Below are 13648 nucleotides of genomic sequence, written 5' to 3'. Positions count from 1 at the left end.
GCTTTAAGGATCTTTTCCTTGGTCTGAGTTGATCCTGTGTGGATTATAATGTGGCGGTGGGATGTCCTATTCTGGTCTGGTCTATTTGGGGTTCTAAAAGCTTCTTGTATCTGAATAGGCCTATCTTTTTGCATGTTTGGGAAGTTCTCTGCTAGGATCCTGTTAAACAAATTTCCTAGACCATTAACTTCTGTTTCTAGATGCTCCTCTACACCCATTATCCTTAGATTAGGCCTTCTGATGGTGTCTTCCAGGTGTTGGATAGATCTATCATACTTCTTGGACTTGTCTTGGATGGTTGTATGTTCTTTCTCTATAATATCTAGGCTGTCTTCAATCCCTGAGATTCGATCTTCTGCATGGTCTAACCTGCTGTCAAGACTCTCTACTTTGTTTTTTATCTCTTTTCCTTCTAATTGGTCAGCTTTGATGGCTTCAAGTTCTTTGTTGAAGCTCTGTTTTAGGTCTTGTATGAATTTCTTTACTTCCTTAATTTGGTGTTCAGTGTTTGTTCTCAAATCACTTAGTTGATTGGTTATGGTTTCTTTGGACTCCCATTCCTTCTGTTGGGTTCCATTCAGCATTCCCTTTGTGGTCTCCCTGACTTCCTTCAGCTCTTTGTTAATGGATTCCATGAATGCCTTTAGTGATCTTTGTGTGTTCTCTACCTGGTCTCTCAATTCCTGAATTACTCTTTGATTAGCTTCCTCCCGTTTGTGGGATTCCTACAGTTCTCTTTCCTCCCGTTCGTGGGATTCCTGCAGTTCTCTTTGAGTGTTCTCAACCTGCTCACGCCATTCCTCCCTTTCTCTTTGAGTATTCTCAAGTTGTTCACACAAATCCTGTATCAGTTTTTGAGTAGCTTCCTCACGCTTATGATATTCCTGTATAAACTTTTGGGATGCCTCCTCTCTCTCCCTATCACGCTCATACAGAGTCATTTGTAAGTTGTCAAACTTCTCATTTATCATGTTTGTCACCAGTGTTTGTAGAGCTATTTGGGAACTCTCCTCTGGATTGTTCATTATCTGATCTGACCCCTGATTATCAAGATTGGGAATTGAGATACCCGGACTTGCCATTTTTCTTGTGTTTTTCCGGCTTACTCTGCCCATTTGAGATGAAAATAGCACCAGTTTTGTGCTAGTACACTATCTTAAGACAACCATCAACCAACGTTTGCATTTATACAGTCAATAGTCTACAGATACAATCTAGTTCAACAGATACATCTATTCAACATCAAACAACTATATGTTAATGGGCTTCGAACCGCAGAGAAGAATTTGGAAAACCAGAAATTTTTAGGGTTAGGGAGAGATGTGGGTAAAAATTAGGAATAGATTGGTGCGGGGAGGCACAGGGAGAGTTGACTAAGTCCTAATCCCAATGCAGGAAATAGGTTGGGTAGGATGCAAGTAGAGAGGGAGAGAAAAAGAAGAAAGGGAAAGGGAAATGAAAAGAGACCAGAAAAAAATTAGAAACGTAAAAATTAATATAGTTATGGAGATTGAAAGACCATCTATTTAGAGAGGAATGTGAATATAATGAGAAAACAGGAGGGAGAAAGAGGAGATGTGAAAAACTTAAAAAATGCTTAAAATATTATATAGGTATAAAGAGGTAGTACTGCTATTAAGGAATTTAAGTCTCAGAGGTTTTGGATTGAGTAATAAATTTGTGGATTAAGTGTGTACACAATGGGGGATAGGGTCTACTAGTTAACTATGGGTTTATCTGAGGATGTGCAGGACAAGAGTTAAGTCACATACAGAAGAACAAAAGAAAGGAAAAGGTGAAAAGAATAAGAAAGGGAGAAAAAAAAAGATCAGAAGTTCAGTAGAGCTAGACAAAAAACAAAAAGATAATTAAGAAAGAAAGAAAAAGAGAGAGAAGACAAGAAAAGAAAGGAAAACGTACATTCACGCATTCCTAAAATAAAAATTATAAGAGGGAAAAAAAGTTACTGGAAAACAATTATTTTTTCAAAAAAGGCAAAAATTAAAGATTAATAAAAGTTTTAGAAAAGGAAAAAAAATTTATATATATATAAGGTAGCAAAAAATAAAAGAAAAGAAGAAAAAAAAAAGTTCTTTGATTTTTTTTTTTTGATTTTTTTGGGAGGGGTGGGAAGAATCCTGTATCTCCCTTTTGTCTGTAACCAGCCTCTTGTTGGAGTCTCTGGTCAGCTTGAGGTCCTGTGGCTTGATTGGTTTCTTAAGTCAGTTTGTTCGAACAGGCAGAAAAATGCTCTGCTTTACCCAAGATTTTGAGATCCCCCTCCCAGGTTAGTTAAAGGGAGGGTGATCTGCTTTGAGAATCACAAAAGAGGGGTGATGAGGCTAGGTTCTGGTAGGGTTGAGGCCTTTCAACAAACAGTAGCTTTTCCCTGGGGCTATTTTGTGAAAAATTCACAGAGCCCACCCTGGAGCCATTCTCAGGGTTTCTGTTTTTCAATTGATTGTGGAGGCTGCTAGAGGGAGGGGCAGCCTCTGGCTCTGGTTACCCAGTGAGGAAAGCCACTCCAATGGCTGGTGCCTGAGCTGGGTGACTTTTCCCTGGATGGAGCTGAGTCTGGCAGGTCACTTCGCCGTTAAGTTCTTGTGACCTGTTAAATGACTCGTTTTATTCCAAGGCCTGAGTTGGAGCTAGCAGCTCCTCTGAGCTTCGTCTTTATCCAAGATGGAGATCACCGGTGCTGGGGGGGGAGGGGTGGCCTTCCCTCCTCTGCTCCCTGAGAAGGAGTGAGGATGTCGGGCTTCTATTCATGCCGAGCCTTGGATCCTGTGTTGTCTCTGGTCTGCAAACTGCAGGATGACTATGTCCGCTCCTTGTCGGTTCTTGCTGGTGTTGAGTAGAATCCTCTCGCCCGCTGCGTCTGGCTCCTTTGTCCCGGACTCTCTGTGTGAGCGCTCAGGTATGGCCACGGCTGCGGTTGCCGCTGCGACCCTGCCGCTGCCGCGGCGGCTGCTGGCAGGCGCTCAGATGTGTCTCCTTGTCTTGGCTTCCCCTCTCTTGTCTAACTCTCTGTCCTGTGATGGCACACTTGGTGTGATTCTCTGGCTTAGGACTGTTCACTGGAACTCTAAAACTGCTTTCAATGCGAGAGCTTGTTCAGATTCCAGCTTCTCCTCCGCCATCTTCCCGGAACTCTAAGGACTCATTTTTTTAATCTTGTGCTGGTACTGGGGTTTGAACTCCTGGCCTTGAGCTCTAGCTGGGCTTTAATTCTCAATGCTTGCTCTATACCAGCTGAGCCACACCTTCACGTCTTCCTTTTACCACAAGTGCAGAAAAGAATCTCTTAGGTTTATCCACTTGTAATAGCTTCGAATTGCAATTGTCAAATTTGAACCTACCGACTATATAGGTGCAAGCCACTGGTGCTGTGCTAGAACACACTTCTTAAGAATAAAAAATCACAAAATGAGGAAAAAAAATTGTTCAATTATTTATGTGTTGTCTGATAAACCAAAGCACTTGCTACTGGAAGAGAAAAAGAGAGAAGATAGAGATGAATATGCAGGAGAGAGACACAAAGAAAGAAGAAATGAAGGGAGGTTAAATGAGGGGAGGGGAGTGGAAGGCAGGATATGAGAGGAGGGCGTAGCTGAGTAGAATTGTCTACTCTTCACTAAGGTTTTGTTGGACAATCAGTACCTTTGCTTTTATGTAGCCAAAGCTTTTTATTTTTGGTAGTAGTAAGCTGAGATATAAAATACCAATTTATGGGTAATAACCTGTTAGTGTGCTTCCTTCTGCACCAAGGAAGCCACAGTTAGGTTACTGTCAGAGAGATGGCAAGAGTAAGCAATTTCAGTGATTCTGAGAAACAATAATTGACATGCCAGGAATGCCCCCTTGTATGGTGAAGTCAAACATCACTCTTGTTCCCTGCTCCAGTCTTCTTCTTAACAAGAACAGCAGAAACAGAAGAGGAAGGAGATATCTGAGTAATGATCATCACTCTGTTTACCCTCATTCCTTGGTCTCTCAAAAAATAAAGCGAAAGGAGACTTAATCTGAACTAGTGGGGAACATGGGAGGAAAAAGTTCAGTCTAACTTATTGTGAAACTTTTAAAATAATTGGAGCAGCATTTCAAATACTGAAATAAAACTTTTTAAATTATTAACAAAAGGTAACTCGAAATTTATCGAAAATTTAGATGACTACAGGGCTCACTACATAGTGGAATCTGAAAATTAAAACTGACTCCTGCTTCTATCATAAGAAATTAAAGATCATCCCTAAACTTCCAATATTAGGTAAATTGCCCTTGATATTCATTTATACTGTGTGAATATAATGCAGAAGATATGACTTTAAATTTAGACTGCTGTAGTGATAAGTGATGGGAATTCATGATGGATAACATAATGCTGAGAGCATGGAAATTACTTCCCTTCCATCTTCAATATGTAGAGAGTAAAAATGCTTTATTGGATGTCCCTGAAAGTCCAATTCTAAATTTAGGACAGAAGGTGAATAGTAAAGGAGATCTATCTTAGCTATTCAGAGATTATAAATGTGGAGAAATATACTCATTTATGTAGGTCAAACATGGAAGAGAAGATGTGGCAAACCCATCACCAAATGCCAAAGTAGAGATATTTAACAAAATAACATGAAGTTGAAACAACTATTAAAAGAGGATCTGGGCAAAAAAAGAGTAGGGTAGAAGAATGGAGAGGGAAATGGTGGACTAATACAGTCATAACATTCAATGTACATATGTGAGAATGTAAGTAGGAAACATGAAGGGATAGGTGGGGTTGGGGTAAGGGAAGGAAGAAAAATGTGAAGTTTGACAATGATCCAGATGCACTGTATATTGAAATGCACATACATTCTATTCAACACTGACTTGATGAAACAAAACCCCTTTGCACAACTAGCTAAGCATAAATTTTTTGAAGTTTTAATATTCAGAGACAAGAAGCATAAACCTTTAGAGATAAATAAGAAGAGAGAATTAACATATTGTTGAGGCTTGTTTCCCTTTCGATATACAAAATTTAATATGTCAAGTCTGCTGCAAATGTAACTTTAATTTTGCCTATTCTTTTAAGCAAATCGCTTAAAATATAGAGAATCAAATTCCAATATCCCTTCATTTCCAACAAAAAAAATCTTATGCACCTTTAAGTTTCTCAGTTATTTCTAAATACCTTAATGCAATGCATTATTGGAACTAATTTCATTCCATATTTAAATTTATTTTTCTTTGTTGTTGTGGAAATACTGTACAAAGGGGTTTCAATTACATGGGCAAGATAATAAGTACAGTTCTTATCAAGCATTGTAGCCTCCTCCTTTGTTTCACCTTCCCATAACTTCCCGTCCTCTCCCCGCACCCCACCCAATCCTCACTCCCCCACCACCAAAATTTTAAAGTTTGTTTTTGGCATAATGACTTAGATATCTCATTGTTGTAATGGGTCCAACTGTATCCCTATTATTTAAACCATTTGTTTTTTCCCTTCCCCTCCACAAATTATACCAACATCAAGTACAATGATAGCAGGGAAGGTACAGTAGGGGAGGGACATACAAAGCAAAAAAGAAATAATCTTATAAATGTGTTAGAAACAATAGCATGAAAGGAAAAAAAAAACATTTGAATATATATCTTAGGGTTCATTTCCCTTACATCAACTTGTCTGAGAGTTTCTGTTTGTCTCAGACATATACTAGTTATTGAAAATAAGGGAAACCATGGCACTTACGTTTCTTTGGGCCTGGCTTACATCACTTAATTCATTTTTTTCCAAGTCTTTCCATTTCCTAACAAATGGGTCAATGTCATTCTTTCTGATGGAGGCATAAAATTCCAGTGTGTATATATACCATATTTTCTTGATCTACTCATCTACTAAGGTGCATCTGGGTTGGTTCCATATATTAGCTATGGTAAATAATGATGCAATAAACGTAGTTGTGCTGGAAGCTCTACTGTGGTCTTGTATGTGAACATTTGGTTAAATACCCAAAGTGGGATTTCTGGGTCATAGGGGAGCTCTATGTGGAGTCTTTTGATGAACCTCAATACTGATTTCCAAACTGGTTGAACAAGTTTACACTCCCATCAACAATAAAGTAGTGTTCCCTTCTGTCCACATCCCCTCCATCATCTGTTGTTATTAGAGTTCTTGATTATAGCCATTCTAACTGGGGTGAGGTAGTATCTCAATATTATTTTGATTTACATTTCTTTTATGACTAGGGAGGTTGAGCATTTCTTCATGTGTGTATTGGCCATCCTTCTTTCCTCTTCAGAGAATTTTCTCTTTAAGTCTTTAGCCCACATATTTATTGGGCAGTTGTTTCTTTGAAGATTTGTTGGGGGATTTAAATTTTTGAGTTAAAGGTATATTTTCGATCTGAGACCTTTGTCCATTTTATGGCTAATGAAGATCTTCTCCCAATCCGTAGACTTTCTATTAATCTTGCTAGCTATGTCCTTTGCCATGCAGAAGCTCTGCAATTTTATGCAATCCCAATTGTCCAACCTTTCTTTGATTTGTTGTTTCCGGGTCTCTATTAAGAAAATTTTGGCCTGTGCCAACAAGGCCTAGGGTTTCTCCAATTCCATCCCGTAATGTTTTCAGAGTGTCTGCTTTGACTGCGAGGTCTTTGATCCATTTGTAGTTGATTCTGGTACAGGGTGATATATAAGGATCTAGCTTTAGTGTTCTACAAGTTGTTAACCAATTTTGTCAGCACCATTTACTGAAGAGGCTGTCTTTCTTTCATTCTATTTTTTAGCTCCCTTACCGAAGATTAGATGGCTATAGGTCTGTTGGTTCATTTCTGGGTTTTCAATTCTATTCCATTGGTCCTGAGGTCTGTTCTTGTGCCAGTACCAAGCTCTTTTGATTACTATGGCTTTGTAGTTGAATTTGAATTTGGTATTGATATTCTTCCAGCACTGTTCATTCTGTTAAGGATCATTTTTGCTATTCAGGGTCTTTTATTGTTCCATATGAATTTTTTGATTGCCTCTTCTATTTCCTTGAAGAATGTGGTTGGAATACTGATAGGTATCACATTTAATTTGTAGGTAGCCTTGGGAAGTATTGCCATTTTCACGATGTTGATCTTTCCCAGTCCAGGAGCCTGGGAGTTTTGCCACTTTATAAGTTCAGTTTTGATTTCCTTTTTCAGTTTTTTAAAGTTTTCATCATAGAGGTCCTTCACTACTTTGGTTAAGTTAATTCCTAGGTATTTTATTTTTTGTGGGGCTATTACGAATGGAGTTGCTTTCCTAATTTCAGCCACACTTTTCTTATTGTTGGCATACAGAAAAGCCATTGATTTTTGAGGGTTAATTTAAACCCTGCTACTTTGCCAGAGTTTTGAATCAGCTTTAGTAATTTTGGAGTGGACTCTGTGCGATTCTTTAAATACAAGATCTTGTTATCTGCAAAGAGGGAGCGTTTTACTTCTTCTTTCCCTATTTGGATCCCTCTTACATTTGCATCTTATTGCTGTAGTTAGGGATTCCAATACTAGATTGAAGAGAAGTGGAGAGAGTGGGCATCCTTGTCTCATTCCTGAGTTAAGAGGAAATAGCTTTATTTTTTCACCGTTAACTATAATGCTGGCTATTGCTTTGTCATATACAGCCTTTATTGTATTGAGAAATGTTCCATGGATTCCTCATTTTTCCAGAACCATCATAATAAAGGGATGTTGGATCTTGTTGAATGCTTTATCTGCACCTATTGAGAAAACCACGTGGTTCTTATCCTTGCTGCTGTTGATGTGCTGAAGTATATTAATTGATTTGCATATATTAAACCAGATTTGCATCCCTGAAATGTATCCTGTTTGATCATGGTGTATGATTTTTTGGATAAATTGTTGAAGTCGATTGACCAAAATTTTGTTGAAAAACTTTGCATCAATCTTAATCAAAGAAATGGGTTTATAGTTCTCTTTCCTTGATGAGTCCCGTCCTGGTTTTGGGATGTGTGTTATGATGGCCTCATAGAATGAGTTCAGTAGTGAACTTTCTTTTTCAGTTTCATTGAAGATTTGGAGGAGTATTGGTGTGATGTCTGCTTTGAAGGCCTTGTAGAATTCCTCTGTAAAACCATTTGGTCCTGGGCTTTTCTTAGATGGGAGGTCTCTTACTGTTGTTTCTATTTGAATGCTTGATATAGGCCTTTTAAGATAGTTTGACTCATCTTGGCTTTGTTTCGTCATGTCAGTATTTGCTAGGATAAGGTCCTTTTCTTTCAAGTTCTCAAACTTATTAGTATGAAAGTTTTAGAAGCATTCCCATATAATGTTCTGAATCTTAATTGATTCTGTGATGATGTTTCCATTCTCATCTGTGAGTTTATTTGGGTACGTTCTCTTCTTTTTCTGATAAGATTTGCTAAGGGTCTCTCAATTTTGTTAATTTTTTCGAAGAATCAACTCTTTGGATTCTTGAATCTTTCTATTATTTTTTTACATTTCAATTCATTTAATTCTGATTAAATTTTAATTATTTATTTCCATTTTCTGGATCGTGTTTATCTTGCTGCTCTTTTTCAAGGAGGCTCATTAAATTGGTTTCAGATCTCTCCAATTTGTTGATGTAGGAACTCAGAGCTAGAAACTTGCCTCTGAATACTGCGTTTGCTGTGTCCCAGAGGAGCTAGTAATTGATGTGTTCATTTTTGTTGAATATCATGAACATTTGAATTTCCTTTCTAATCTCTTCCATGACCCACTCATGATTCAGCAGTGTGTTGTTCAGGATCCATGTGTTACATGACTTTCTTTGGTGGCTTTTGGTGTTGAATTATAATTTTATTCCCTTGTGGTCTGATAGAATGCAAGGTATAACTTCAATGTTTCTGAATTTGGACAAGTTTGCTTTGTGGCTTAAAATGTGGTCTATTTTGGAAAATGTTCCATGTGTCTTCTGAGAAAAACGTGTATTCTGATTCTGCTGGGTGAAATATTTGATAGATATCTGTTAAATCTAGTTGATCTATGCAGTTGTTTATATCTGCGGTTTCTCTGTTGAGTTCTTGAGAAGTTCATCTATGTAGTGAGGAAAGTTGTGTGTTAAAGCCCCCAACGATTAATGTCTTTGGATCTATGTGGGATTTGAGGGAAAGTAGTGTTTCTTGGATAAATTTGGGTGCTCCGTTGTTCGGCAAATAGATATTCAGAATGGTAATATCTTCCTGAAAGAGTGATCCCTTAATTAGTATGCACCATCCTTTTCACTAATTTTAATTAAAAGTCTATTTTATCTGATATTAGGATTGCAACTCCTTCCTGTTTATGGGGGCCGTTTGCTTGGTAGATTTTGTTCCAGTCTTTAAAATTGAAAATGTGTTTGTTTTTGTGGGCAAGATGTGACTCCTGAAGGCAGCAGATAGAAGGATCTTGCTTTTTAATCCAAGTAGACAGACTTTGTCGCTTAATTGGAGAGTTAAATCCGTTAATGTTGAGAGATAGAACTGAGAGGTATTTGAGAGTTCCTGCCATTTTATCCAACTTCTTCGGGCTGCGTCAACTGTGTTCTTCCTATGGTTCTTGGATTCTCAGTTTGGGTGCTGTTTCTTGGCCTTTATTGTGGTCTTGTTGGTTTTCTCTGTGGAGGATATCTTTAAGATTCTTTTGTAGGGTTGGTGTGGTGGAGATATATAGTTTCAATTTTTCTTTGCCATGGAAGTGTTTTATTTGACCTCCGATTATTAAGGAGAGTATAGCTGGGTAAAGTATTCCTGGTTGTTGTTTGTCTTTAGGGCATTGCTTACATCATTCTAGTCTCTTCTTGCTTTGATTGTCTCTGCTGAGAAATCTGAGGTGATTCTAATTGGTTTCCCTTTATAGGTGATTGATCTTTTCTTCATGACAACTTTAAGGATCTTTTCCTTGGTCTGAATTGATCCTGTGCATATAATGTGACAATGGGAAATCCTGTTCTGGTCTGGTCTATTGGGAGTTCTAACAGCTTCTTGTATCTGAATAGGCCTATCTTTTTGCATGTTTGGGAAGTTCTCTGCTAGGATCCTGTTAAACAAATTTCCTAGACCATGGACTTCTGGTTCTACGTGCTCCTCTACAACAATTATCCTCAGATTAGACCTTCTAATGGTGTCTTCCAAGGGTTGAATGTTGAATAGATCTATCATATTTCTTAGATTTGTCTAGGATGGTTTTATGTCCTTTCTCTATAATATCTAGGATGTCTTCTATCTTCAGAATTCAATCTTCTTCATGGTCTATTCAACTATCCAGATTTTCTACTTTTTTTTTTTCTTTTCCTTTTAGTTGGTCGGCTTTTATGACTTCAAATTCTTTGTTGGATCTTTGTTTTAGATCTTGTATGAAATACTTTACTTCCTTAATTTGGTGTTCAATGTTTATTCTCAATTCACTTAGTTGATTGGTTATGATTTCCTTGGAATTCCATTCCTTCTGTTGGGATCCATTCAGCATTCCCTTTGTGGACTCCCTGACTTCTTTCAGCTCTCTGTTTATGGATTCCATGAATGCCTCTATTGATCTTTGCCTATGCTCATCTTGCTCTTGCAATTCCTGTATTACTCTTTGATTAGCTTCCTCACGTTCATGCAATTACTGTAGTTCTCTTTGACTGATCTCAGCCTGCTCACACAATTCTTTTATTTCTCTTTGAGTGTTCTCAAGCTGCTCATGCAATTCCTTTATCTATCTTTGAGTAGCTTCCTCACACCCATGAGCTTCCTGTTTTGATCTTCGGTTTGCTTCCTCTCTCTCCCTATCATGCTCAAACAGAGTCCTTTGCAGTTTTTCAATCTTTTTATTTATCATGTTTACCATTATTGTTTGTAGAGCTTTTTGGGAGTTCTGCTCTGGATTATTCATTATCTGTTCTGTCCACTGATTATCATGAGTGGGAGTTGAGATACCCGGACGTGACATTTTTCTTGTGTTTTTCCGGGTTATTTTGCCCATTTGGGATGAGAGTAACAGCAGTTTGTGCTAGAAAACTATCTTAGGGCAAGCATCAGCAAAGTCTGTAGTTGCACAGTCAAAAGCATGCAGATATAATCTAGTTCAACAGATATACTTTTCAATATCAAACAACTATGCATTAATAGGCTACGAACAGCAAAGAAGAATTTGGCAAACCAGAAGTTATTAGTTTTAGCGAGAGATGTGGGTATAAATACGAATAGAGGGATGTGGAAAGGTAGAGGGAGAGCTAACTTAGTCTTAATCTAAAAGCAGGGAATAGGTTGGATAGAATGATAGTAGAGCCCGGGGAAAAAAGAAAGAGAAAAAAACGACAAGGAAAAATAGTAAAACAAAAATTAAAAGCTTAAAAGTGAAACACTTAAAATTATGCAAATTAAAAACATAATATTCAGAGAAGGACGGGAATAGGATAAGAGAAAGGGAGGGATAGAAAGGAGATGTGAAAAATTAAAAAATAAAAATGCTTAAATTTTATACTGGTATATAGATGCAGTACTGCTATTTAGGAATTTAATTCTAAGAGGTTTTGAATTCAGTAATGAATTTCTGGATTAAGTGTGTATACAATGGGGATAAGTTTTCCTTGTATGTTTTTAATATATATTTTTATTATAAATACTGTACAGAGGGGTTACAGTTACATAAGTAAGGTAATGAGTACATTTCTTATTGAGCATTGTTACCTCCTCCTTTGTTTTTAACCCTACCATCCCTTCCCTTCACACCACCCCACCTCCCCCCTTCACCCATCCTCTGGTAGAGTGTCTTGTATATTTCATTGTTACAATGGGTCAACCAGTATCCTTTCCTTATATCTTAAATGAAGAAATGCTGGCTTGATTTATGCTGATTCTACTTTTGTAGACACATTTAAAATCACTGGCCAAGTCCAAGAGCACATAAATGAAATGCCATCATTATTTTATCAGTTGGTATAATTGTATTCTACACATTTATTGACAGGTTAAAAATTATTCTCAAACTTTAAAACATTAAAAATACTTTCTTTTTTTTCTTATTTTCTTGGCCAGGAAATCAGCAAGACCTCAGTCAGCATTTCTCATATAGGAATTTTCACATGGGTTAGTAAAATGTATATGTAGAGTCCAGTTTTCGGAGGACTCACACATCTGCCTAGGAATTCATGCTGGTTGTTGGGAAAAGAGCTCAAGTAAGGATGCCATTTAAAGCCTTATAACTTTACTCTTTACCAGGGTATTTTCCTGCTACTTCGGTGGTTGAGAGTGTCTACAAGAGTAAGCATTCCGTGAGGAGCAGGGAGACACCATATCACTTATACTTACTGAGGTTTCCAAGTGACTTGCTATCACTTGTACTGCATTTTGTAAATCAAATCTCTCTAAAACTACCAGTTTTAAGAGATAAGAGGATTGGTAAATGAACTATGAGAGACAAATACATCTTCAACATATATTGTTCCAAGTATTCCGTTTAAGGCATATTCAACAACTGGGGGAAATTGTGTTGGCTGTAATTATATGTCTTTCTCCATGTGTGCATGAATACATGTGTATATGTATGTGTGTGACTAGTAACATACATGTGTACATTATGGCTTATATCATCAAATAAAGTAAGGAATCTCTAAATTTTTAACAAAAACTGTATAGTTAAAGTCTTAACTCTTCACTCTGCTTCTTTACACAAAGACTTTGCAACTTCTCATTAATAAAGTTTCCATATACTTTAAAATGTACATACTTAGTACTTAATGTCTACTACCATAAATCTTAAATACTTTATCAAAAAGTTTTATACCTGCCAAACAGTCCTATTTTTGGCATATATAAGCAAAATCCCAAAATTAAGCATATTTAAAACATTAAAACTGTTTTTTGGGGGGAGGGTCCGTTTGTGGTGCATGAACTCTGGGCCTGGGCACTGTCCCTCAGCTCTTCAGCTCAAGGCTAGCACTCTACCACTTGAGCCACAGCGTCACTTACCGCTTTTTTCTTTTTGCTTATGTGGTGCTGAGGAATAGATCCCAGGGCCTCATGCATGCAAGGCAAGCACTCTACCACTGAGCCACCTTCCCAGCCCTAAAACATTAAAACTTTAACAAACCTAAACACTTGCTGCAATGTTCATTTTGACAGGTGCCTTGTATAGAATAATTGAATTCCTCCTCCTACACATCTCTTGAACTACAAATATCTGGAATTATTTTGTTTTTGGCATGTCTATCTTGATTTTATTCTTAAATGTGTGCTTATGTAAGAATTACATGATTCTAAAATTTCACAACAATTCTTTTGAACTTATTTTTGTTAAATTGTCTAGTTTCATAAAATCAATACAAATTATACTTTATATATAAAAAAATGTTCTTTGCTCAATTTAGCATCACATGCACTAACTTTGGAACGATACAGAGAAGATTAGCATGCCCCCTGCGCAAGGATGACATGAAAATTCGTGGAGCATTCCATATTTTTACAACAACAGATGCTGAAAGGTATGTGGCCACAAGGGAACCGTACTGCATTCTTGGTGGGAGTGTAAACTTGTTCAACTACTTTGGAAAGCAGTATGTAGGTTCCTCAAAAGACTCCACATAAAACTCCTCTATGACACATTAATCCCACTTTTGGGAATCTACCCAAATGATCATAAACAAGACCATACTAAAACTACCAGCACAACTATGGTTATTG

The 13648-nt window shown here is 37.3% G+C and overlaps 1 non-coding gene across 1 annotated transcript; it reads left to right on the top strand.

The window, feature by feature from the left end:
- The first annotated feature begins 13322 nt into the window (after positions 1–13322).
- LOC122127598 lies at positions 13323–13429 on the top strand. The gene has a single exon (XR_006151208.1). It is a non-coding gene; the product is annotated as a U6 spliceosomal RNA (small nuclear RNA).
- Positions 13430–13648: the final 219 nt, after the last annotated feature.

Source organism: Dipodomys spectabilis, unplaced genomic scaffold, assembly GCF_019054845.1.
Source record: "Dipodomys spectabilis isolate Male_0828 unplaced genomic scaffold, ASM1905484v1 ptg000304l, whole genome shotgun sequence".
In the NCBI taxonomy this organism is placed as follows: domain Eukaryota; kingdom Metazoa; phylum Chordata; class Mammalia; order Rodentia; family Heteromyidae; genus Dipodomys; species Dipodomys spectabilis.
This window is presented reverse-complemented; position numbering and strand designations above follow the sequence as displayed.